The 23,313-nt window shown below is 44.2% G+C and overlaps 1 protein-coding gene across 3 annotated transcripts in view; it reads left to right on the top strand.

Moving 5' to 3' along the window:
- The window catches only part of FRMPD4 (FERM and PDZ domain containing 4), an 847,457-nt gene that overhangs the window by 760,549 nt on the left and 63,595 nt on the right, over positions 1 to 23,313 (top strand). The window lies entirely within an intron of this gene.

Below are 23,313 nucleotides of genomic sequence, written 5' to 3'. Positions count from 1 at the left end.
CTGATTTTTCATAATTGACTGAGTGATTCATTACTGAATTGTGAAAGCATCAACCGAAGCAAAAGGATAGTTAGGTCAAAGCTGTGACAGTTTAAAAATGTGCTTTGAGTGTATTGGCTTAGCTTGATCATCGATGTAAATAATTCGTTGTATGATAGTCTTAGTGGAGCACCAGAAAATCTGTTTTATGTGATGTTAAAATATTGGTCAAGAGATCCTTGAAGCCCACTGGAGTTCCTCTCCCACAGCGTACTTAGGGCAAAAAGGGGTCATTAGAAGTTAGAAATGAAACTATGTCTATTGTCTGAGCAGATCCACGTGTGCTCCGGGGGTGTTAAGGGATAATGGGTGTGTGACACTTGTCTTTTACAAACCGATTTTTTTTTTCCAAACAATATTGAAGCAGAAGCTAAAGCTATCAGAACATTTTAAACTGAAAAGGGGATCTTCTAACATTGATACTCTTGTTACAAAATGTACATCTGTACTTTGAAAAGGCATTAAGCGGAGCGTCTCAGGGGTTTTCCAGAGAAAGTTTCTTTCCCAAGTTCTGCAGCTTCTGCTTCACAGAGAAGCACTGGAAGGTCCTGTCAGTCCTTGGAAGGACTGGGAGAGGGGTAAGAAGACAGAGAAATAGAAATAGAGGCTGCTTACTTTTAGGGTGAGCAGCATTTCCAGTTTGAGCCCAGCAGGGCCCACCTCCTGGGCAACCTCACAGTACTAGAAGGGTCGGCCACCCTACTTTTCCGTGTAGACCCAGGGGCATAGAGCCTTTGCAACTGGCTGGCCAAGTCTGCAAGGGGCGTCCACATCTCTCAAGGGTTCCTCCTTGTGAACAGGCACTGAGGATCATGTTAGACCCCATCATGCATCTCAGGAGTGAGAACTGGCAACACCTCCCATTTTCCTGGGGGCCAGGAATGCAAGAATCTGGGGGTGACTCTGTATTGTCAAGCCCCAGGGAGGGAGCTGCAGTGTTGTCATTTGGAGCCATTTGTCTCTTGAGATGCTTGTGGTTATCAGCGGGGACAGGTGTCGTCCAGGCAGGCTCCAAGCCTTATGTAGGCCTGCATCCTGGAGTTTCTTGTTCAGGCCTGATGTCAGCCCACGGGCTTCTTTGGTACCCCCCTGGGCACACCCTTCCGTAATCAGCTCTGTTTCCCTCTGTCCCCGGAGGATCGTAGGAGAACGAAGACGGCTGTGTGGGTGTGCTGGGACTGGCTGGCTCGCTGCAGGACAGAGACACGGCAACCAGGGTCTGAAAGTGTGATCATCTCCCAGCAGTCCTAACAGGGCCTCTTGAGAGAGGTTTTCCAAAAAACGGTTTCCTTCTGCGTTAACACGTTTGGGGGAAAATGACCTCACCTTAAACAAAGTCTCTAGAGAACTTTCTGTGTACCAGGGCCCAGCGTAGTTGTGTTGACTAAATGAACGACAGCTCGTGGTCCACACCCAGCCTGCCACCTGTCTCCGCACAGCCCATGAGCTAAGAATGGTTTGTACCATTTTTAAATGGCTGGGAAAAAAAAAAATACAAGAAGAATATTTTGTGACACATGCATTCCATGTGAAATGTAAGTTTCCAGAGTCCATAAATAACATGCCAACAGTCGCACGCCACCATTCTATGCGTCGTCTCAGAGGTTTTTCTCCCTGCGGTAGCAGAGCTGGGTACTTGTGACCGACACCCATCTGGCCCTTGAGAGGAAAATGTTGTCAGTCCCTCTGGCAGGAGAGAGTAAAGGAACTAATGGCATTTTTGCCACTGACCCGTGCAACATGCCTGCATACTTGCTCACCAGGTTGTGTTTGAAATGGAAAGCTTGTATGCTTTTTAAACATTATGAAATACTTCAGGTGCCTAAACTCCCGTTCCCCTGTCAAGGCCAAACCCTGGGGTCAGAGGTCGGAGGGCAATAGGTGAGAGCCGAGGTCTTCTCGCCAAACTGCCTGCAGTCAGAGCTCCCCTTGGTCAGTGGGGGCTGCTCCTCTGACTGGCACTGGCTGTCACCTCTCTTGGTGGCATTGGTCCCTACAAGCTGGCTGTCCCCTGAAGCTCACCCATGAAGTCTCTGGAGGCAGGAAGGGACACATCCTGAGGAGCCACCCCACATGCACGGGGGCCTGGCACCAGCAAGACCAGCTACCCTTCAAGTTGTCTGCTTGACCCCGTCACAGAGGACAAGAAGTCACCTCTCCCTGGATCTTGGCCCTTCTGACAACACCAAAGGTCCTGCTTTCAACTCCTTATGTGGGCTGGAGGAGGAAAGGGGAGGAGGAGGTGCTGGCTGGCAGTAGCAGATCCCATGGTGCCTCTTTCTAGAAAGTTCTGGGGGGGTCCCACTTGTTTGTAGCTCCCTTTGGAATGTGGTCTGAGTCTCCTCATGGGTGTCCCACTGCTATGTGACAAGGACACGGTTTAAATCCAGAATGCAGCTGGATGTGGTGGAAACAGGTGACCTGGATCCTACATCCCGTGAGAGAAGAGACCTTCTCTGTGTTGTCCCCTTCTGTGTCCCCATGACCTGCTCCAAAGCTGGGCGCGTAGGAGGTGCTCAGTGACCGTGCATTGAGTGAGTGGGTGGGCTCTGGAGAGTGCTTTGTGAAAGCTCCCAATTGCCATGGTTTCCCCCAGCCCCTCCTTCAGTTCAAGTTCTGCAAGCATGAATGTCAGCTAAGGGGTCCACCTCTCAGGAAACCCGTGTTTGATCAGGCAGCCACTGTGTACACGGGACACAGAGCGAAGGCACCAGACACCGGGAGGGATGAGACAGCGCCCAGCCCTCGGGGAGCCAACGGTCCTTGCCACCATGGCTAGTGCTGTCTCTTCAGGATGGACCTCCTCGAGACAGACAAGACCCCACATCGAACCCTTGGGGGAGTTTTGTCGGATTTGAAGGGATACTGCTAGTGAGAAAAACACATTGGCCATGGATGCCATTGAGATGATGAACATGTCCCACAACCCTCAAGGTTGCTCCCTTTCATCTCCGTGCAATCCATTTATCTGCATAAAAGTAACAAGGTGCTTTCTTTTAACCAGAGAAAGCCTCGTGCAATAATAACACGGTGCGGTTCACGGAGGTGAGATGCAGTCGGTCGCCGAGTTCTTATTGTGGCTGATACCTTCAAAATTAAATTAAATTCATTAAACCAGAATTTGGAAATAACGCATTTCTCACTAATGAAGGAGTTCAAGTATTAGAAAAATCTTCCCCGTGCCTTCCCATCAGCTTAGTCATCTGTCTGCCATATGTGTACGAACCTTTAAAAACGGGGCTCACGTAACATCATCCTGGGCTTCTCAGCCAATACGTGTTTTAATGTCTGTGTCTTACACAAAATAAATTCCCTCTCTCTTTAATAAAATACCCCATTTTCTTTGCCACTAAGGATATTCAGAAAAACACTCATCACTTTAATAACCCTGTAAAATTCGCTCTTTAAAAATTGGTATCCATTCACCACTCGCCTAAATGGTTTCGTCTTGTTTTGTTCTTTTTTCTCCCATCGCGGCATTTGCTTGCGGATCTTTTTTTTTTCTTCTTCTTCTTTTTCTTCTTTCCAGATACATTTATGTTTCTTTGTGGGTTATTTTTCTTATCATTTGGTTGCTCTATGATAGAAAATTATTTATTTTTCTAGAGAAAATGAAGGAGTTTCTTTGAGACCAATTTACTACTATAGTAACCACATTTGGGTTTTTTTTCATGTGTCCTCAGATAGAGCTATAATTGCTGTGCTGAAATTAGATGAGTTCTGTTCATTTCACAGTTTTCTAAGTTCTTAACTTGGTCTCATACTTTATAGCAGCCGAGGAGCAAAATCTTTGCAGCATTCTTGCCCTTTGCAAATTACCATATCTTTCTTCTTTAGAAGTAGCCGCGGATAATTTCCCCTGGCTTTTCATAATTGGACAAATTAACTTGAAACAATTTACAAAATTTTATTTTTGAAAACTAAGGAGTATAATTGCTCGTAGACATCATGAATCATGCCCCATCCCTCAAGGCTAGCCAACCCAACTCAACTCGTTTGACTTCAACAAACGATTACTGAGCATTAACTAGGTAGCAGACGATGGGGCGGGTGCTGGCCATCTATAAATACCAAAGACATGATTCTTGCCCTTCAGGAGGAGACGTCCAGCTAATTTCCCTGTATTTATGAGTGGTACAAGGCTGCAGCAGAGGGTAGCGTTTGGAAGGAATGTTTGACGAGGTTGGATGGGGATGTAGAAGAGTGTAATGAAGTGGCAATGTGTAGCTGTGAACCCTGAGTGGAAGAGCAGGTTCATGGCTGGAGAGAGGCTTGTCAAATACATCTTGGTTCGTACCTGGAAACCCCAGACCCTCCTGATGGACACTTACTTTCCCACGTGCAGAGAGAGAAATATCCATTGCCCGCATGGCCATCCTAAACCGTGACGTCAAAGTTTGGTCCTGCCTTCCTGCTGTCACCTCTTTAAGGCAGCAACAGAGCTCCTGGCTTGGGTTGGCCTGGAGGCATTTGGGGAGTCAGGACCCATCTGAAAATTGGGTGAATAGCGTGGACCTGCGCCTCCAACCAGAAGCATCCACGGGCACACACGGTTTTGCCTGTAGTGTCAGAATGTTTCTCGGCCCCCATCACCGGATGCCAGTCCCGGTTTTAGAGCCCTGGCAGCATATTCTGAAGGGGTGGGCTCCCATCCTTTCCCTTTGTCTCCATCAGAAGGCAACGTGAAGAGCCAGGCGTGTGAGCTGCTCAGTCTTACCCCTTCCCGGCAGGGCAGTGAAAGCCAAGGGCAGCCCACCCCATGATGAGAAGGCACGAGGGTCAAACTGGAAACTAGGTCCCCTTCTCCCATCCCCTGCTGACCATCCCTCCATCTGTCTCCTCACACTGCCTAGTCTGATTATGCCTGCTGATCTAATTAATGAGCTGTGCTAGAGCTCCAGCCACATCTAGAGAAGATTGTCCACATCTATCAGACACGTCATCCCTTCCGTACTAATGTCCTGTGACTGGACAGCTTTTCTGGGGAGCATTAGGCTTCTTCCCGATAAGTAACTAGAATACGAATACGAATAGACAAAAAGTGACTCATCATCACTTTAATTCACGAAAGACAAACACGAATTTTTAGCGACATTCCTTTTGCCTAAGTAACTAATATGTATAAACACATGCCAGGCGATGTACACATTTCTTTCTAAGGCCAGGATGATCATCCCAACAATTACAACCAGGACGCTGATACAACAAGCGAGCCAACTCACGTCCACAGTCGAAGCCAGAGCTTTGTGTATAACTCACTGTTAAGGGTAACATTTTTGACCCTCAGGAGATAAAAAGAAAATGTGATTGGTCGCATCCCAACTAAGAGAGTTAACCTGGAGCAAGTCCTTATCATATGCTAAACTCTTTCATTGCTTAGTATTCAGACCAGATAATACTCACACTGCGCTCACTATATACCCTGTCCCGTGTACATTTAATATATTAACTGATTCAGTCCTCACGATGGTTCCTGGATCCAGGGGTAACCTCTGATTTACAGGTGGGGAACCCAAAGTGCAGAAAGGTTAGGAATGTGCGCAAGATCCCTTAGCTAGTCAGCGGTGGAGTGAAACGCAGTCTGCCTCCTTAGTGACCGTGCTTTACCTGTTCAGCTCGTATTTCTTGCGACTGCCCTAGGAGCAAGTATTGTTTCTTGTACCCCTGTTACAGCCTGGAAGAGGGAGCTAAAAGAAGTTAAAGCAGTTGCTCAGGGCAAGTAGGGAGGCATGCAGCGGGGGTGGAAGAAGCCAGTAGGAATTACCAGGACCTGTCGGTTCACACAGGGCCAAGTCTAGTTACCAAGTCCTCTCTTGGTGGGCCCATCCAACAACGGAGCTGGATTTGGCCCTGAGATCGTGGGTCCAAGCACCTCCGTTCTTGAATTATACGCACAGAGCCCATCTCCTACCCCAGGTTTGCCAAGGCTCTGCTTGGATTTTTGCAGGAAGTACTCAGGAGTACCTCCTCACTGCCCTCGGCGGGAGATTGGCAAGAGCTTGATGGCAAGTAACCATTTAGAAGAGACCCATCTACAAGATCAGATCTCGGCCCCTCTGTCTTTTGATCAGGCTCTCCTCGCCAAAATTATAATGGAAAGTCAAATCGGATCATGTTCCATGGGCACGGCGTCTGCAAAGGAATCTGTATGGAGGGTCACCTTTCTGTCTCATTTCAGCTGGGCTTAGATGCATCATGATGCTGCTTAGTGAAATAACAAAGCAGAGAGCAGCCACCGAGCATCAGGCATATAAAATATGCATGATGATGTAGGATATAATAAGGCCTTATTAGAGGAAGACTGGCAAGCAATTTCAGTGCAAACAGAAAAGAACAGCCCCTCGGTATGCTGACACGGCACATTGTAGACTCACCAAATACACACTTGCAGTGCACACATATTCTGGCATTTGCAAATTACAGAGCCTGGGGGGAGAGAGGTCAGTGATTCTAGAGAATGGGATGTGTGGGAAAACCTTCTAATAAGGACAAAGTAGAAAAAGTGATTTGAGTCCGTAGTTCATAAGGGTTATAATGAGAATTAATAAGAAAAGTGGTTTCATCAGCATTATTGCAGCGTGCCTTATATCTTGTTGATGAGCATCTCCTCATTTCTCACTAGATCTCTCCATTACTCTGTATCCTTTTGTGCAACTCATGGATGGCGAATGAATGTTGGAGATTGAAGAATAGGGAACAAGTTTTCAACTAGGGCATATTTTCGGTGATCTACAGTTGACACTACTGAACGTCTTCACATCTTATCTACCTGAAGAAAAAATGATAGATGATGATTATTGGCCCTATGCTATGTTCTGTTGATCTTTGATATAAATTATTCCACAAACTTTCTAGAAGTAGCTGAAAAGACAAAAACAAACAAACAAACAAACGAAAAACACATCCCAGCGAGCCCACAGTCAGAACGTACCCAGGACCAAATAGAAGCCCTGTTTCCTAGAGATTTTAATAGAAGGTCTCAGGAGCTTAACACCTGAACCTATCTCTACAGCCAACACAGTGGGTGGGCAAGAATCTCAGGACACATGCTCAGATGGCCAAGAAGCCCATTTTTTTTTTAAGTAATCTCTATGCCTAACATGGGACTTAAACTCACAACCCCAAGATCAGGAGTCACATGCTCTCCCGACTCAGCCAGCCTGGCTCTCCAGAAGTGTACTGTTATTTATCTATTGTATATAACAATCCAAATTATTCCTAGTTCCTATCCTAGGGTATGGTCAGTTTGTCCCATTTTCCACAGTGCTGCGTCTCCGTCGGGCGGGTTGCTTGAACAGGAGGAGGCTTGGGGGAGGCGAAGCAGAATTTGCTAGAATTTGCTGAGATACCTTTTTGCCCATCTGGTCTGCCTGCGTTCATTCACCTTGGCTGGGAGCTACTATGGCGTCTCTTGTTCACTGCTGTCAGCGCTTCCTCAGCCACCTGTCTGCCATCTTGGGTACACTTGCCCCTCCTCCGCCATACTGGGACATGGACTTCTCTCTAGGGCTCATTTCCTTCAGGGTCTTGTCACCTTCCCAGGGTTCTGACTACAAGAAGATGTACAGGTCATTGTACTGTTTCATTCCACCAGACTATTTGGGGGTTCCCAATGGGATCTTCCTGAAGGATAAGCTTCTGAAAAGAGGGGGATGATGTGTGCTCTTTCACAGGCACCCCCAGTTTGGTACTCTTCTAAGTGCCCTAAGATTCGCTCTGTCTCCCCATTCTCTGACAAGTCCCCATGCCAGAGAGGAGTAAGCTTTTCTCTGCTTTGTTGAAGTCCTTCCTAGCCTTATTTTTTACCCTCAGTTCCTAGAACCTAGGTATTTTTTCCACTTCTGTCATAACCCTGTCCAGGGGGTATGATGGGTGTGTGGTCTGACTGACCACATGGGCAAAGGGATAGAGTGGATCCAGCAGAGCCAAGAAATGAGAGGAGAGGGCATGAAGGGGAGAGGGCACACTGGTGGGATATTTCAGAATACTGTCCTGCTACCTGATGAAAATTCATGTGGCAGAGAAATCAGAAAAAGGTGAATTCAAAGGCTACATCCGAAATGGATTCACTGTGTCCAACGTTGGGCAAGGACTTTATTTACACAAGCCTGTCTCTTGAGCCATAAAATGGAGATCTGTCTCATACAGTCGTGAGAGCTAGCTAAGCCAGAATGACGTCACGTATGCGAGAGTACTTGGTGACTTCTAATCAGGCAGGTCATTGTGTCACATGTTGTCATTAATGCTCATGAAATTGCAGAGCAAGAGATTGGAGCACAATCTAGATATGCAGTCAAAACCAAAGAGAGGAACCTTAGCAGAAATTGAGTTTTGTTTTGTTTTGTTTAGAAATTTAGTCTTTTAGGATGAAGAGAACTTGAGGAATGATGAAAAAGCCCAGAAGGCCCCCAGGGTTTGTTGGCAGAGCTAGCCAAGGCTCAGCCCTAGAGCGCTAGAACCCAGCAGTGCCGATCAGTGAACTTGACTCGGGCATTCACACAGGTGTGCAGCAGGGCAATGAGGTGGTGGCTGGAACAAGAGGGATTCAGTGTCATGTCATATGGGTGAAGGGGGTGTGGGCAGATCTGGGAGCTCTTGGCATGTGCCCTGCTGAGGTTATGACTAGGTTAGGAATGACCTGAACCAGGGGTCGGTAAGCGTTTCCTGCAAAGGACCAGGTTGTACATATTTTAGGCTTTGTGGGCCATATGGTCGCTGTCACAACAACCCTGTTTTGCCATTGTAGCACAGAAGCAGCCATAAATAATATGTAAACAAATGAGTGTGGCTGGGTTCCAGTAAAACTTTGTTTACAGAAACAGAGAAGGACAAATTTAGCCCCGAGGCTGTTGTCTACTGGCCCCTGACTTAAACCAATGAAACTTTGAGACCTGTTCTGAAGATAAGGGGACTGGAGAGGCAGAGCAATAAAGCAGAGGGTGCTGGGTGTTTTTTGTTGTCGTTGTTTTGCTAGCAAACATAGTAAAGATAACACCAATATGATGAACTCTGTGGCAACCTAAAATCCTTTTTGGAAAGTGGAGTCATGGCAAAAAAAAAAAAAAAAAAAAAGCAACAAGCAAACAGATAAACATCACAGATTTCTGTATTGCTTTCCCTTATCCTCCCCAGTCAGCCCCCAAAGTTAATTACTCCCATATCTTGAGCCGCTGAAATGTACAGAGATTTTATTATAATCTATACCACCCAAGGTTAGCCATATTTGTGAACTTGCTGGTCTCTGTCACGAGTCTGTATTTCTTAGTGACAAGGACCCGGATTAGGAGAACACTGGCTGCTGTAACAAAACCCAAATCATACCATGCTTCAGTCACAATGGGGATTTGTAAATGACATAAAGTCCGTAATGAGCGCTCCTGATTGGTGGACAGCTCCCCTGCCCGCGGGGCGGGGCCGAAATCCAGGGACGCAACCCAGACACCACCTGGTCTGTGACTGCCATCTCCAGCATGCTGCTTGGCTTTGTCCTTGTCATATGGCAGAGAGGAAAGAGTTTGGAAGGGTCCATGGGAGGGTTGGCCAGGCCAGGCCTGGAAGGAAGGGGTTGGGGGTATACAGCGCTTGCACTCCCCTCGCTTTGGTAGGAAGTCAGCCACATGGGTGACTGTCCCCATGCGGGGAGCTGGGTGTGCGGTCCAGCCGTGCGGCTGATAGAAGTAAATGTTTCCAGGAAGTCCTCTGTAAGGGGATTTAATGTGGAGCTGCCTTTTACATGATTACATACAATCCGTTTCATTATTCCTTTGATCAAATCTAAACAAGTTCTTAAGCTTTTCAGCAGTCGTGTCCGAAGCAAGTCCCTGGTTTGTCTCATGCCTTTGCATACATGTTGATTTTAGTCTGGACACCTGTGTTCCAAACACCCGCATACTTCCCCAGCTCAGCTCATTGTCCTATCTCTGTCTACCTCACTTTTCCTGACTTCACTGGTTTCAGCCTCTTTGCATCACCTTGGCCTCTGCTCATAGATTAGAAGTGGGGTATTTAGTAAGTGGTTCAAGTTACCATTCTGGAATTAAACTTTCCCTTGGCCTGAAGGGGTGTCAGATCTCATACTCAGCATGACCAGAGTTACATTTATGCCCATACTGAAGATGCCCACTAGTGGACATTAAACTTCTCTTTTCTCTAAGAAAACACAGTGTGGCCTTTTAAAGGTTTTATTTGTGCCAGACATGCGTTGCTTACATGTGAGCCGACAGGTAAACCTCCTCCCTTCCTGATTGAATCGGCATTGGCGCTGTGTAATCTTCCCATGCCCCCTGGCCTGAAGATGCCGAGCGTAGGAGTGTGAGATCGACCTGCTTGGGGGACAGAGAAGATCAGGGTTCTTCCCCAGGCATCTCCCAACCAGCCCTGTCAAGCTGGGCATGCCGCAGCCCCAAAAGTTTGTGAGGGAGGATCGTAGTCATTGTGTGTGAGACCGTTCTTCATTGTCAAGGTCTGTCCTTGAATGGAAGGACATTTGACATCTGGCGCCTCATCCACTAAACCCCGGTGGTGCTCCCCAATGACTGGGGATGTCCTTGCTCCATTGAAGACCACTGAAGATGAGAGTTATGAAATCTTGGCCACCTTAAACATGCTATGATCAGTAGTAGACACCTCTCCCCTTTCTCTCAAGAGGGTGTCATTTCCAATTCCCACAGGTGAATGGTTCCCCAGTGAGTGGGAATGTCCAAAGATGGGGAAATATATATGAAGTGGTTGGGAAGAGAGGAGGGGAGGTAACGAGGCAAGTCCTATCCCTGTTCCCAGGCAACAAAGCGTGGAGCAGGGAGGCAGCAGTGATCAAAAGCCACCCTCTCCCTGCTGGGAGTCCAGATGGTGTGGTAGCAGAGACCCTATGTTCATAAACTAAATGGTGAGACCGTGAATTTTTGTTATAAATAGGATCTATAAAAAATGTATTGGCTTGTAAATCTCAGGCAGAAAAGGATTCTTTGCACAAGTAAGATGCAAGGAGAGATTTTGTACTCCCTTGCCACTCTGGCTTGCTTGTTTTTTCAAGCAAACGAAAACCACTGAAAGAGGTCCTTGAACCCCAGTTTTTCAAACAAGGAAACGTGAAGCCACCACCATTTATTAACCCCACCTCTGGGCCCCACACACCAAATCCTAGCACTTCTCTGGGACTGGGAGTAATCAGACTCCTTTCTAGTTAAGAAAACAGGGTTCAACTCATGCTGAGTGTCTGCTGGGCTCGATGCTATGCTAGCGGAATTCCATGATTTGCTCAACGTCAGTTGAGAAATACTTGATGAAGCCGGGAAGTCAGTCCTGTGTCCGTCTATGGTATGGACCATCCCTTACTCCATCCGTCACTTGGTGTCTGGGGGACCCTTGAACCCTGAGCAGACCCATCTCTGGTGGCTATGTGGATTAGCACCACAGCACCCGTCCTGAATGGTGAGAGCCGAGTGACATCTCCAGGACCCTCGCGTGACCTGGGCAAGAAGGTAGCTCTTCCCAGACACAACTAAGAATATGTCTCCCACCAGACTACCGGGCAGGAGTTCAGAGTAGGGATACATTGAGTAGAAATAATTCTTTTTAAAGGATGTTTTTCACAGCTAGTGTTATGGGGTTAAAATTTTGTACCTGCTACCTAGTCTTTTTCTTACATTGGACAAAATGCACATGCAAGGAAAAGGAAGACTTTCTTGAAGGCCATTTGTCCACTCTGAAATGCGTTTTGATTCCACGTGCAAACATACGAGCTTATGTCTATCAAATCAGCAACTTGGGCGTCTGGGAGTTTCAGTCAGCTAAGCGTCCCGCTCTTGGTTTTGGCTCAGATCATGATCTCAAGGTTGTGGGATCAAGCCCCGTGTTGACTCTGTCCTCAGCAGAGAATCTGCGTGGGATCCTCTCCTCCTCCCTTTCCTTCTGCCCCTTGCCCACGCTCACACATGTGTTCTCTCTCTGTCCAATAAATTAAAAAAAAAAAATCTTTCAAAGCAGCTTTTATTTCAACATTTTGGCTTCTCAGTATCCTGTATATTATAAATCAGTCTTTATTAAGCAAATTATGTGCCAGCACATAGTAGACATTAAAAAGCAGTTAATAAGCCATTTGATTACAACTTAAAAGATGAAATATAAGCTCATTTACTCTGTAAGTTACATATGTTTAGACAGAAAAGTACCAAGAAAAAATTACGAATCTTGGCATTTTGACAGCAGCCTATGTAATATATTATTATTCTAAACTAGATTTCTATTTCCACATCTTTGCTTTCTCGTATCCTGAGTATCTCCCATTTAAACAACCAAGGCAAAATTCATTGCTGATTCTAGATCAAATAATAAAGGACCCAGAAAGCAAAAGATTTGTTAGTTTCCCCCATATGAGAATTTATCACTATTAGACATCCTTCTTTTCCTTTTACCTCCTTGCTGCTATCTATTTATATATTTATGCACAAAATAGTCTACATCTCTGTGTCTAATAAATGGGACTGCTCTATGGGCTGAGCATTCTTGGGTTTTTATAAGAAGCATGTCAGAGCTGAATTTTCATCACACGCTCTGAAACTCTGCCCCAGGGTGTTTTCATTTATATTTAATGTTAAATCAAGGATATTAGAGGTGGAACAGACTGTTCCTCATTGAACCCAATCAACAGTATCAGCTCGCTTTGAATTCTGGAAATAACAGGGAATGTTCTTTCTCATAGAGCACTTCAGGGTGTCTGGGTGACTGGGACCTTGGTAATTTCAAAACTGAATAGCCGAACACAGTAACAAAACCAGCCTCTCTCGGGGTTTATAATAAAACATACCAAATTTGGGGAAAGCTTCTAGAAATGTGACCATTTTTTTTGAAGACTCACACTTCTCGCCCTTTAATTTCCTGCATCTATTATGTGTCTCACATAATGAGGTACCAGTTTCCACTATTTTACGAAGTAATACAATACGTGGGAGGCCCTTAGGGGTGGCCTTCCTCTGTAATTTGTTTTCTTTTCTCCATGAAGTCCCTTTCCTTGGTCTCGCAAATATACGGTAGTTCTTAAAAATAGCATAGCTGTGATTAATAAGAGCCTTTCAGGCAGATGTGGAATGTAATTCAAACGGGCTTAAGCAAAAAAATGAATCTAGTGACTGGTGGAACTCCAAACAGATCGATGGTGCAGCTGGTCAGGCTTAAGAGAAGTCAGGTGTTGAAACCCAATGGTGACAGGAGTCCTTTGTCCACCATCTTTGGCCTTGGCCCACTTTCCTGTGTTCACTTCTCTAGGAGAGCTCTCTCCAAGTAGTGGTGAGGCTAAACCAGACCTCTAGGCTTGCAAGCCACCAGCTTAACAACTCAAGAGGGTGAGGACCCACCATTTTCCCCAAATATCTAAGCCACCTTCCCAGACAGGGCATTTACTGGCCCAGTATGGTGACTGTCTACCCCTAAATAAATTACTGGTGCTTGGGAGAAGACTGTGCCCTGGGGGCTGGGAGAGGGGCAGGTCTGGGTCATGTGATGAAGATGGGATCATCCCTGCCTGGAGTTTTAGGGCCTGAGAGTTGGAGAGGTTGGCTCTGCAAAGGACATCTGGTGGCCATTACTAGAAGAGTGGACTGAATCCTGGTCAAGCCAAAGAAACCACTGCTGACATAATGAGTCCGTCATGGCTGTGGGTTTTTTGGGAGAAATTTTATGATGGAAAATCTTGAAAAAGATCATAAGTGTTGAGAAAAAGTGTAGTCAACATATGTTGCCCTCACCCAGTTTCCACCGTTCTCACTCATGGCCAGTCAGTCATCCATACCCCAGGACACCCTCTACTTGTTCATGACATTGAAGCAAACCCCAACATATCATATCATTTCATCTGTAGTAATTCAGTATGTACCTCTAAGAGATCAGTATTCCTTATAAAAATTAAAAACACTTCATAGCATTATACCTTATAGTATACAATGTAATCAGATAGTCCCAGTATTCGTATCTCTTCCATGGCCTCAGAAAATAATTTCTTGTTACAGTGTATTTGAATCAAGAGCCCTGTAGAGTCCATATAATATGAGTTGTTCATATGTCATTTAAGACTCTTTTTTATTTTTACTTTTTCAAGATTTTATTTATTTATTTGAGAGAGAGTGCCAGCAGGGGGACAGGCAGAGCAGGGGGACATGCAGAGGGAGAAGCAGACTCTCCACAGAGCAGGGAGCCCAATGTAAGACTCCATCCTAGGATCCCAGGATTATGACCTGAGCCAAAGGCAGATGCTTCACCAACTGAGCCATCTAGGCATCCCATGACTCTTCTAAACTATACTTTCTCCTTCCCTTTCTTTTTTAAATTATCTTCCAAAACGACATACCTATATTAAAAAAAAAAAAAGTTATTTGTCCTATAGAGAATCCTGGACCCTGAATTTGCCAACTGTGTATCCCTGGATGTCATGTCCCATGATCCTCTCTGATTTCCTGTAAGAATCGGATTTGCTTCCTTATAGAGGATGATGCGTACCTTCCATCTCCAGGGGTGAATGAGAGCTGGTTGTGTCTCTTTGTATAATGTAAGCAACTGTTGATAATGTTGGCCAAATCTCTCATTTCATTAGTGATTGTAACAAAGTGATACACTATTTCTATTATTTCTTGCTCAGTTATTAGCTGAATAAATTTATTTATTTATTTATTTATTTATTTACTTACTTACTTATGAGTATGTTCCATGACTAGCATGGAACCCATTCGCTGAACAACTCTGGAGAGAAAATAAATTTGGTTACCCGAGGAACGATTCATATGGAAGGCAGGGTAAATATATGATTCTGTCCCTTCGTTTTCCACTTTCCAAAACCAGATTTCAGAGTGAGTTGTTTCACTGGCTTTTCTCCCCAAAACTTTTTTTTTAATGTTATTTTGAACTCATGGATTTAGGTATGTTTGATTATTTAAATCCATTGGATTTTATTTTCTTGTCAAAGCTCAACTCGTCTCATCTTTGGTAAGTTGGAGCCTGTTGCAGTGGGCTATCGAGTCCTCGTGACATGACCCTAAGGGTCTGTATTAGTGTCTCGACTTTCTGATAAGACAGGATGCTCAAGGTTTGGCTCGTGTGTTTGTCACTCCAGATCTGGAATCAGTCATTCCTCCAAGGAGCCGTGATTGCTTCTAGTGGGAAATGGTGTTTGGTAATCTGAATGTCAGTGTGCTCATTGAGATGGATAGAACTACAACATTTGTGTACATTTTTTAAAGGTGAAATACATCATGAGGAGATATTGATATGTCTGATTCAAGTTCAGGACAAAACGTTTTCACATGACCCCATATATCTTTCATCTTTATCTCCCTTTTCTCAAACTAAATCCCTATTCTTAGGGACCGTATCATGACTTCTAGCTTGATCCCACACCACCCATATTCCCGCCTCAGAATAACAACACTACCACAAATAACCTGGTTACACATTGCATTTTAAGAACATTTTGTTGCAGTTCTTTTTGTCTTCCTGACATGCCTTACAAGGATGTTCAAAATGCTGTTTTAAAATCACTTGGGACAGTTCCTCTCTTTGTCACTCTGCCTCTAACTGGATTCACAGGTACAATTACTTCATCTTACTTAAAATTGCTAGGATGGCCCCTTTGTTTAATTTTGTTTTAAAATTATGCATAGCTATAACCATTCCTTCAACAGGAGACGTGGGTTCCTTATTTCATTTTAAAAAAGCAATATTTGGGGATTTTATTTAGTTGTGTTTTATAATTATGTCTATTTACATGATTCCCAAGTCAAATCTACAAAATGTATGTTCAAGGAAGTGTAAATTCTGTCCCTGTGCTCCCCTCTCTATTTCTTCCCTGATATGTAACACTTATTTTTTATTTTATACTGTGGTTCTTTCTTCCGTTGTTTAATATGAGCACATATTCCAATTTGTCTCCATTCTTAGAAATAGCAGTAAATGAGACATACTTTTTTCACTTAACTGTATATCCTACAGATCACTACATCATATCATCATATTTCTTACACACACGTGTGTGTGTTTGTGGGTGACTCATCATAATTAGGAAGAGAGGTGTTTTTGGTCAGGTGGTTGTCATTAGACTGGTGTCTTTACATAATGGCCATCTCCCCACATACACACCTACCCACGGTTTTTTATTTCAAGCTATTATCTAATGGTTCCCTACTCTGAACATTTTTGAAGTTAACAAATAACCTCCTCTTTGTCCTTCTTGCCATCTCCTTGAACACTGAATTTGAACTATTATCTTTATACTCACAATTCGTATTATCTATAAGGCAAGTGTCTACCTACCTCTGCTCTTGGTCAGTTTTCCTTTTCCTCCACCCATTTTTTAAAAAGATTTTATTTATTTTTTTGACAGAGAGGGGGAGATGCAGAGGGAGAGGGAGAAGCAGGCTCCCCACTGGGCAGGGAATCCAATGAGGGACTCGATCCCAGGACCCCGGGATCATGACCTGAGCCGAAGGCAGATGCTTAACCCACTGAGCCACCCAGGTGCCCCTATCCAGCCATTTTTACATGGATATACTACATCCACTTGTCAGAATGGAATTAACACAGATGCTCCCTGTTGCCCTTCGAACATCAGAGCAGTAGTTCTCCAAGGAAGTATGTGCTTTGCTCTTCCTGGATGGGAATCTCCCACTTTTAGGGGGGACCTGTTGGTAATTCCAAGGTTTCTCTGCTCTCTGAGTGATCAGAGGCCCCTCTCCCTTCCCTTCAGGTCCTCCCACACGGATACTTTGGTGGCCTGTCTTCACCAGCTCCAATGTAGCTGCCGTGGAGATACCTCACATGCAGTTTTGCTGGGCTGGTGTCTTGGGTTTGGAGCTTTGCTCTCCTAGCTGCTCTCTCTTTTTATGGGCCAACTCAACACTGGTTCACCAGTTTCACCTAATCCTCCAGTGGCTGCAGATTTTACTGAAAAGCTTCACATACAAAGAACTATTTACAAATATTTAGTCTCTCTTATGGGCACGTAGTACTTTCATTTGAGTAATTCTCTTGCAGTCCCAGCCAACAAATATAATCAAATGGCAATGATTGTGGGTTCAGGTCAAGTCTGGCTCTTTTTAATAAAGAAGAAATAATCCTCTCTTATGGTAGAAGGAAAAAACCTAGCTCTTCTGTTGAAAACAAAATGGTTCAATGTTTTCCTTTTTCCTTAGAAGTGAATAGCAGACCAGTTTTTATGGTACTTGTGAAATTTGCCATCTGAAGTTTAAATGTTGAGACTGTTACACTTGGGGACATCGAACAAAGCATAGATTTTAAAAATTGACTTCCTGCGCTGTAAAGCATCTACTTGTAAAGTAGCATGGGAAATAGTCAATCCAGTGAAGGCATCGCCTCTGCCAGTATTATTTTCCTACTATATGTTCTTCCGTGATTGACATATATGAGTATAGGGTACTGTTCACCTTCACAAAACAGTAGTGTCATAGCAAAGATTGCCGTCATTCTGTGAATGAGGTTATAGAGGCTCGAGAGGAGCAGAGTATTTTCTTGCAGTTGTGCAGCCAATAAATAGCAGAGCCCAGAGCCAAACACGGCTGCTGAGGGAAACAGAGGTGGAGAACCATCATACCAGCATGTGCAGAAAGCACGCAGTGCCATTTTCAACACAAGAAGGCAATCGAACAGTTTCCATCGGACAAGAGAACTTAGACTGCTCATTTGCTTCCAGGATGGTGAGGAGAGGAGGGCGTAGGAGAAGCCTGTTGAAAGTCTTGGGTAGTCTAAACATTGCAGTTCAATAGATATCATTTTTTTTCTCCCAAGTTTTGTAAGCTATAATTCAGAGAGGCTCTAGGGTGGTTTCTGCCCACCTCTGGATTGAAAAAGAAACACAGCATTGAGGCTATTTTAGGCATCTGTCAGGCTGTAATTACCTCTTTGCTCAGAGAAATCTTTATGTAAGACTAATGCAGATTGGCATCTCTGGTTTAAAAGAACATTTCCAGTCATCCTCTTAAAAGAATGATCTTTATTAATGATACTTATTTCAATATGTTTTGATGGAAGAAAATGCTCCCAGAATGGCCTTGACTTGGGAGGTTTTACTTTTAATTGTGGTTGTTTGTGTTGCATATTTACTTCCCAGTTCTACACACTTTGAGTTTTCTTCTTCTACTCTTTCTAGTCCCGAAATTGTTGAACGGCATTTATTTCAACTTTCCAAGTAAGCTGGACTTGTCTATGTATCCCTTCTACAAAATGTTTGCCCAAATCATGACCACTGAGATGTGGAATTGAAATGACGGTTTATAGCGGGAATACCAGTGTTTCATCATTAAGTGCTCAGTCACTGTCTTAGGTCAGGCTACCAAAAGCTCACCCCGATATGCGGATTCACGTGCAAGGGACTTCAAAGGAAGAGTTCTCTCGAAAACTAAATGGGGGAATAGGGAAGTCAGACCTGGAAGAAAAAGAGGCCAAACAAGATGCCATATAAGACCATATTCCAAATGGGTAACTTTGGCTCAATCCACAAGGGATTTCTGGGTAAATTCTCCATCATACCTGGTAGTTGTCTCATCAGAGGCATTTGTGGTCCTTCTCCACCACAAGACAGTCACTGGTTAGGTCTGTCCCCTGGGGCATTTAAGTTCTCTCTAGTGCACCTTCCATACTCTGAGGCAATGGCCAACTCCACAGCACTGAGGCTATTTCTGGAACAGCATCAAGTCCAGGTGCCAGGTGACAGTAATAAAAGCTGTTGGGCTCAGCATAGGCGCTGTACACTGACTGCCTGTGGTGCTTTCGCTCCGTTCCTTGCGCGTGATGTGTTCTAGCTGCTTCCGCCAACAAATCCTAGAGTTCCCATGGGCATCTTGAGCGGGCAGAGGTGCATAAGACGTTCAAGTTCAGCTGTGTTTTCTAGAAACACATCGACCATCAGAGACCACCTGCCTCAATCCAACATTTGTTTCTAGCCTAACATTCCATGTTTACTGACAAATATCTCTAGAAAAAGGACTTGAGAGTGAATTAATTGAAGTAGAAAAAACATCTGCTATAAAAAGGAAAATATGCTTTCCTAATCTTTAACTCACATGATAAATCCGCAACTGAAGTAGCTTGAATATCCTGACTGGCATGACGACTCCCTGACTCCTTGAATGCCACTTGAGAGAACGGATGGGTTTTTAAACAAACAGTCTTATCCGTTAACTGTGTCTGTGCTGAAGAGAGCCAAATACAAGGAAAATGTCCAAGTCTGAGCATGCCCCTGGGGTGCTTGAAATACTAGTCAACACAGCAGTTCTGACACAAGCCGAAGGGGCCAGGCGTATTGTTACGGCCATTCTAGACATGAGGGATCTAGGACTCAAAGGAACGAAATGTGTTCATTTGATAAATATTTTGGTGCCTGCTGTGAGCTAGGCCTGGGGGTAGTTGCTGGTTACGGGGTACTGGTTACAGACCCTGTCCCTGCCTTCCTCGAGCATGTGGTCTCGTGAGGAAGAGGGACAGTAAGCAGTGAAACAAGCAAATACATAGGTGAGTACGGTTAGGGTGAATGAAAGGGAGAATGATGGTATAGGAGTAGGAGACTCAGGGAAATCCTAAATGAGGAGGTGATGTTGAAAGTTGTTCCTGAGAGTATGGGAGAAGTCAACCAGGCAGAGTAGAGGGAAGAAAAAAGCTTTCTTTCAGGGGGAGAAAAATAGCACCATGTGGCTGTCCTTGGCCGGTGAAAGGAAACGTGGTATGAAAAGACCAGAGAGAGAGAGACGGGAACTGAGCATTGGAGGGCCTTCCAGAGTAGGGTTAGTTCATTGTGGTCCAAGGGCCAAATGTGGCCCTTCGCTTGTTTTTGTAAATCAAGGTTTTTTTTTGGAACATAGCCTCGACCATGCATTTACATATTGTCTTTGTGCTATGACTACAGATGAGGTTGGTGGCGAGAGGCCATGTGGCCCACAAAGCCTAAAATATTTACTGTCTGGCCCTTTACAGAAAACGTATGCTGACCTTTGATCTAGACTATGAAAAAAAGTCTGGATTTTATTCTATAGGAGAGAGGGGACCGCTAACGGGTTTTCAGCAATAGAGTAAAATAAACCAGTTTGTATTTTTACAATTTTACTCTGGCTGCTCTGTGTGGCGAATGGAATATGAGAGACACAAGTAGAAACCGAGAAGCATTAGAAGGTCTTAGAAGAGTCCAGGTGAGAAATAACAGCTAGAGACCTGGCCCAGGGTAGTCCTTGAGAGTCATAAAAGCTATGTCATAGAAGAAGAATAGATTGACAGGACTTGGTGGCATATTTGATAGAGATTGAAAGACAAGAAAGAATGGAGGGTAAGTCCCTAATTTCTAGCTTGAGCTGTGGGTGAATGATGGTGCCGGGTCATGAGATAAGCCAACAGGAGCTGGCAGAAGTCATTTAGGCGAGTAAGTAAGTTCAAGTTGCTCAGGGTTCTGTGCTCTTGCATCAACCAAGCCTGCAGGGGAGACCAACTCATCATGGTTTTCCGATAAGCAATGTGGCCTTCCGTAGGAGCCATTGCAGGGGTTTAACTCTCAGTGGAGTGCGTGCCTTTGACTTAAGATCACGAACAATAAATCTTTCCTCTGCTGATATTTGGGGTGATTGTGTAATCGAGCCACAAAGATATGGTCAGAGTAATCTGGTTTAGACAGATATGCCTGTAATTGTGTGGCCTTGTCTTTAGGCTTGACAGAGTTTCTGTATAATTTATATTATGCATAAGCATGAGCTAATTTTGAGCTTCATCTTTTTAAAAAAAAACATTTCAGACCATTGATTAAAATCTTTCAGTTGTGAATTATATATGTACCCACATACACCACGCAGAGAGCATCTTGGAGAATATACAGCATTGGATTCAAAATAGTTGTGGGGTCCTTGTCACTGTAACATGTGTCTGTGACAGCCATGGGAGATCCCCTCACTCACATTTCTCAGGTCCTTTCTCAAAATCAGGAGATTCTAGAATTGTGCTTAGCCATAGACTGGCCAGGAGTAGCTCTGAGGGCTTCAAACCTGAACAAGAGACTGCGCACATCTGTTTCCTCTTCCCACCTCGACAGCTGGGAGGGTAGTAAGGTGTCTATCTTGGTGGCCTCACGGCTCCCCTCGGGTGGAATGGAAGTTTAAGCCCCGTGGTACTTCCACCCACATCTTCTTAAGCAGCAGACCTGGCCCAGGTTAGAACCTGGCTCACCTTGGAAGCTGAAGGATGACCAGTCTGCCCGCGTTTCAAACTCAAGCTCAAACTACCGCTCACACATAATTAGCTTCTGGGGATCTATATGGGGGACTTTTGTTTCCTCTTCTTTGAATGAATAGCAGTTCCTCTACATGGAGAAACGGCATGTGGATAAGAGCAAAGCATGTGAACAGTGACTTACTGACTATGCAAATGGACGACTTCACCAGCTCTGTTCAGACTTCCTCCTAAGAGTTTTATAGGGCATATGTTTAAAGACCTATTCATATGATACATTACATGAGTTTCAAAGGAGCTATTAATGTCTCATTTGGGCGAAGAAAATGCATTTTTTAAAAAGAACTCCTAATGTGTGTTTGTATAATCGTGTCTCCTGGTATTTTTAATGTTGCTCCTGTTCATCAAATATAAAAAATAAGACTTCACCAGGTTCTGAAAACAGTACTCACAGAGCAGTAGTTTCCTACCTATTTTATATTTCCTGCTAATCCCTTACCATTGTTTCCAACATGTTATGATTCATTCAGACCTCGTTGGATTTTATTTCAAACTGTTTTTCTATGCATGTTATTTTGTATTATGCAATGGGCAATTTTGAAAACTCGCTATTTAACTCAGTTTTCTATATTTGCCTTTTCTTACCTCCTCATCACCCTGTGGGGCTTTTTTTCTATTTCACCTAGCTGAATATTGGTGTTCCTTGGACATTACTGAAACTCAAGGGAAAAAATAGTGTAAAAGACAAAAATTGGTTCATATTTTTAAGATTGTTACATACACTTTGACTTGCATCCTTCTGAGTTGTCTTTGGCTATGGACATGCTTCCATATGGTGGCAGGAATAAAAAATCCAGGATGATTACAAATGGAAATCACCAGCCACACCCTCCGTTCCTAATGGCCTTGAAAGTGGAAAAAGGCAGTTCTGCTGAAACTCTATCTCTTACTATATTGGGGATGCACTGAAAAATGATCTAAACCACGCTCTTAGGTTCTATAGGAAGGAAGTTGTTTCGCTACTTATGTTTGTTTGCTGTTTGTTTTTAAACCCCGCAGATATCTGCTTTTGAAAAGTAATCTTCATAGGATTCTTCATGTAGTAATTAGATATCTTTGAGAGTGAAACACTTTCTTTTTACATATCATCAGCCCAAATGTAGATCACAAACCCTATTAATACAAAGCAGAAAGGTCTCAGAATTCAGTTGCAAGGTTAGTGCAGTGAAGTTCACGTTCAAAGCAGTTATTTCCCAAGAGACAGGAAAATAAGATTTCTCTCTGTCTTGCCATGGATTAATTTATAAATAGTTTTCTTCGGTTGATGCTAAATTCAGACGTGGCGGGCGCACTTCAAAAGTTTAGTGTAAATCCCACAACCTCTTGCCATCAGTGAAACATGATCATGGTTGACTGAAAATCTGTCAACTTTTAGAAGGGATTAGGGCACTGCTAGGTTTTCTGAGATCTGGGACGTTGTTTCAGGATAGCCATTTGTGCTTTGTACCTGTGCTTCCTTAACCCGATTTCTCCTCCTAGCAGGAAGGTAGAGTCTGTCTTGCAGCTTTTTCCAAGTACTCTCTGTATGTGCCGTCTGAGAATTACAGCTTCTCCTTCGGGCTCACCTCTCTTCCTTGCCAACATTAAAAATAGTATTTCTCTCCTTACCCGTGCCCCCTGTTCACTGACATGCATGTGAAAGTTACCAACTGGCACTAGAGTTCAGAGACTACCATTGCCTTATTAATATTCAAGCACAAGTTCAACCCCCATAGAGCTCCGCGTGGTTATAGCTCCAATTCATGTAGATTGGGAGTTAGTGGCTATGGTCATTAACCCCTAGGCACACCTGCAAGCCCCAGCTACTTCTGGCACTGGAAAAACCTTATCCGCACATTCCGTTCCATGAACTCCAACAGTGCCTTTCACCTTTTCATTCTTGAACACTATTCACATTTTGAAGCCTCTGGACACAAGTTTCCTCCAAATCGTCCTTATAGATCCCTTCCTCGTCACCCTTTCTGCCTCTTTAAGTCATCATTCCCCTTCACCTGGACATGGCAAGAGCTT

This window comes from Lontra canadensis, unplaced genomic scaffold, assembly GCF_010015895.1.
Source record: "Lontra canadensis isolate GAN:19392208 unplaced genomic scaffold, GSC_riverotter_1.0 scaffold68, whole genome shotgun sequence".
Lineage (NCBI taxonomy): Eukaryota > Metazoa > Chordata > Mammalia > Carnivora > Mustelidae > Lontra > Lontra canadensis.
Note: the sequence above shows the minus strand (reverse complement) of the source record. Positions and strands in the feature narration are given on the sequence as shown.